The following is a 4740-nucleotide window of genomic DNA, read 5'->3' on the forward strand; positions in this document are numbered from 1 at the left end:
GGTGGCCTCTCTAGGCGGTAGAAGGTGGCTTCTCTACTCTTCCGGGCGGCCGGCTCTGGTTGGGGTTGAGGGATGCGACTTCTCATTTTCTCCCAGACCTGTAGCACAGGGCTGGTCTGCAATCTCACTTTCCACTCTGTGTTCACCAGCGTGCGTCAGTGGCACCCCCTCCGTCGAGGTCTAAGTGCAACTATATTTGCGTAGCGTTTTTTGTGAGAGACCATTCAAGATACAGCATTTTAGGGGCCTGGGGATTCAGCTCAGCGGCATAAGCGCCTGCCTTGCAAGCAGACATTCATGAGTTCGATCCCCGGTACCGGTAAAAACGAAAACGACCAAAAAAAAAAAAAAAAAAAAAGACTGACAAAATACAGCATTTTGGAAATGTCTAGCAGAAGGAAAGCCAAAACACCAAAAGCAGGCAGCATTCAACTCAAATGGAGTTGAGCCACTTCATGGCATCACATCGTGAGCACATATGGGAAGGGTAGGACGGCCCATCGCATTTTTGGCTTCCTGGCCAAGAAGGTAATTTCATTTGTGGCAGGGATTTTGGCTTGGAAAGAGCATTCTGGCTTCCTCTGACTTGTTACCAAGTGCATATGAGGGTTTATGACCAGGGAAATGAATGCTCTCCGTTTCTCCACAGTACACCAGCCGCGGGGATCAGTGTGAGAAAGAGTATCTCTGAAAGAGTTAGGGAAGATCTTCAGGCAACTATGAGTAAAGGCTGATGAGAATCCATGTGCATACTGATTAAAGAACTCAAGAAAGAGCGTAAATAACCCTATTACAGAGCAGTAAAACCACCTGATACTGTGGCCGATTAATGCTGCTTTGGGCGGCATTATTTTGATCTTCTCTAGACTCTAGAAGCTAAAGAAAGCAAGTTTTGAGTGTGACTGAGTGGGTTTTTTAACTTTTAGGTTCTAATTAAGAAACACCCATGAAAGATAAGCTCATCTTCAGCCTGGTGTCTTGCCAACACTTAATATGTTTTTGCTTTGAATAAACAGTTGTTGGTATGGAGCCCTGGAAAAATCCCACGATATATACAGAGCTCCTTCCATGGCTCCAGGCCGGATTAATCTGGCTGTTTAGGCCTCAAGTCTGTGGGGGTGCCATCTCTGGTCACCCTAGGCAAAGGAATTCTTGGTAGGGGGAGGAAAAGCTCAATCAACTAAGATGCCCATCCTCACAGACAAGTAGGAATGTGCCAAGAGACACAGTCCTTCTGATTGGGTGCCCATTACATGAGGCAGGAGAGAGACTTTAAGCACTTTAGGTTACCTGTCTCCTCAGTTGTCTCATGCCCACAAACTGGCGCCTGAATCACCCATAACTGCTTCAAAAAGTCAAACACTTTTTAACTAGGAAAATCCAGGTTCAAGAGCAGAGCTTTCCCTTTCTTGACTCTGCAGCAATCCGCACCACTAACCACAGTACTTGAAAACCCTCCTTGTTTTCCCAACATAGCCTGCTCTAAACTGAGACTTTACAAGGGATATTGGATGGCTGTAGAGAGCTGTAAATGAGATCAGCCTGGTCAAATCTTACCTGCCAGGCACACGATAAATGCTCAGTAAACATGATCAGTCTCTTTAACTATATAATGAAATTTAAAATGAATTTCTGTAAGGAAGATTGGCTAATACATAGTACCTGTTAAGAGCTTAGAATGGGGCCCAGCATACAGTAAGTGTTCAGTAAATGTTAGCTATCATTTTTTTAGCTATCATTCTTACTATAGGTTGAGCATCCCTAATGCCTATCATTTTTGTTATAGGTTGAGCAAAGTTCAAATTGCTTCAAAATCTGAAACTTTGTACTTAAATATTTCAGATTTGGAAGCATTTCAGATTTCAGATAGGGCAGTTCAATAATTAAATTCTATGCAAATATTCTAAAATCTCAAAACTTCAAAACCCAAAACACTTCTAGCCCCAACCCTGTAGTCACTTGCAATTCCATTCTCTTGCCATCACTCCATACTTTTCTTGCAGCTGCCTGGGTGTCTCTTGTTACATTAACTCAGTAAATTCAGTGGAGCATTATGCCTCTTCTTCCCTCTCTGCTCAGTCTCCTCTTAATCTCCAAACTCAGGGACATTTCTCTAGTCTGTCACCACAGCCCTTGTTTTCTTCTCTCTGCTCAGGCTCACTGCACACTGGCATCATGGTAGCAGCTTCTGAACGAACATCACGGGAGTTGTTCAGCACTTGGCCTCTCTTAAGGCTTCAGGTCTGCCTGGCTCCCTTTTCTTACCCCAAAAGGCCTCCAAGACTCAGCCAATTTTTCTTTCCTTTAGTGTCTGACATTATTCCTCCCTTTCCTTTGCATTTTTCTTCCTGATCATGGACCATAGAGTTAAGCCAATTTGAACTTCAATCATAATTTAATGGGGCTGGGAATATAGCTCAATAGTATAAGTGCCCACCTGGCAAGCCTAAGGTCATGAGTTTGATCACTGCTACCAAAAAAAATCATTAATTTCTTCCAGGAATGACATAAGGAAAGTGACTTAATTTAAACCTCTTAAATCTCAGTTTCCTCAGCAACAAGTGGGCATAATCAAAATGAAACTGGCCTTTCTCATCCCCATTTTTAGACCTATCAGAAAAGAGCATGGCATTCCTATGCATATATATACAAGCAGAAATAATTATATTATTTTGATATATATAAATGGAAACTTACTATTTGCAATGTTTGCAACTTGACAATATTGTGGCAATGTACTTGGAGGTCTTTTCCTGTTAATGCCTATAAATCTCCTAGCTTCTAAACTACTTATTGGTATCATAAATTGTCAGTGTGTGCTGGAAACTTGTGTTAAATACATGCAATTTATCATCTTAGTTATGCTTGAAGAAAGCCACACAAGTTAGATACTAGTATTGCACATGTCATAGATAAACCTGTTCATAGAGAAGGCCCAAACATACAGAGGGAGTGCCACACCGAGATTAGAACCCAAGCAATCTCACTAAAGCCTTCACTTATAACCACAATACACATTAGTATGCTGTATTAACATTGATGTTTTGCTGAATTTTTTTTTTTGAAACAGGGTCTTTCTCTGTAGTCCTAGCTAGCCTTGAACTCACTATGTAGCCTAGGCAATCCTCCTGCCTCAGTCTCCTGAATGCTGGGATTACAGGCATGCACCACCAAGCTTGGATTACCGAAAGTTTTTATGAAGATGTCAACCACAAGAGATTATATCACACAACACTTGTTCCTAAAAATTCTTTATCCCATAACTCTCTTCTCCTAAATTCAGAATTATCACTGTGCCTACTCATCTCTTCCCATTCTTGCTCCCCTCCTACCCCAAACTGTGCCAGTACATCTGGCCCTATTTCTTTTTTTGTTCCTGTATTCCATATTTTTTGGAGGGGTGGATCACATCCAGGGCCTCTTGCATGGTAGGATAGTGGTCTACCACTGAGCTACATCACCAGTTCAGGGAGGGATAATTCTTTGTTATGCGGCCTTTCTTGAGTTTCACATTGGAAAATGTCTCCAAATATTGCCAACACTCCTCTCAGGGACAAAAGTGCTACCAGTTGGGACTCCCTGAGTTAATGACATTATGATAACCAGGAGAGAGATGAAAGTGGTTTGGACCAATGTGGCAGATGTGCTGGTGGTGACTGTAGGACTCTGGAGATCTGTCTATTGATTGAGACAGTCTTGCCATATAGAGTCTGTCAAAAAAAAATGGAAACACACTTCAGCAGTTCACCATACTAATAAATGTGTGGAAGCTAATCGCTACCACTCTGAGGACTCTTGTTATTGTAGAGACTAAAGGTAAGTTGTATTAATATCATGATGTCTCACTATATTTAGTATTAAAATATTTATACGAGTTTTTCTTTTCCTGACGTACACTTTTAAGACTGTAGTTCAGTTTGGCCTGGAATTCTGAATGTTCCTGCCTCACCCTCTCCAGAGATGAAATCACAGGCATACACCACCCTGCTGGCAAGGCTCTTAATATATTTTGAAGACCCTACTAGCTGATCACATGTAAGGTGTGAGAGAAAGGGAGATGTCAAGGATAAGTTCAAAATTTATCACTTGAGCAACTGTAGGTGAACCATCCTATTTCTTGACTTTTATAAATGTAAAATGGGGAACTTTGTGGGAAATCAAGAGGTCAGTTTTGAACATGAGTCAACAAACTGAAAAATAATTAATTCCTTCCCTAAATTTTCTAATTTTGAGTTTATTTTCGCTGCTATTTATTGTTTGTATCTCCTTCCATATTTTTCATTAAATCTTTTTGTACCCAGAACTCAATCACCCCTTACCACCTTCACTACTTTTGCCATCTACTATTATGTAACTCCATACTCATCCCATGTTGAGATAATTGTGAGGGAGGGTTCTCTTTCCTCTTTTCCTTCTTAGCACTGCAGTCTCAACCTCGGCAGGTTGAATGAATGGTCTTCATTTAAGTTGAAACCACCTCCTATCACTATTGTGTCAAACTCAAACACATTCAATTGTCTCAATCATCTCCCGCTTTTTATATTTCAGTTCCATAAAAGTTGGCTTTTAAAACTGGAAGTTTTGCTGGCAAAGGGGGCAAACAAAATAGGGAGATAAACACAGAGGAGGCTGACTCTGAAGCTTGGGAAGGGCACCATGCAGGATACTTTTAGAGGAAAGCTTGCTTTCCTTAGCCCTTCGCACTCCGAGCTCCGGCTATTGCTTTCGCCGCCGCTGACT

The sequence above is a fragment of the Cavia porcellus genome, unplaced genomic scaffold (genome assembly GCF_034190915.1).
Source record: "Cavia porcellus strain 051 isolate PalLab524CR breed Dunkin Hartley unplaced genomic scaffold, mCavPor4.1 scaffold_2, whole genome shotgun sequence".
NCBI lineage: Eukaryota > Metazoa > Chordata > Mammalia > Rodentia > Caviidae > Cavia > Cavia porcellus.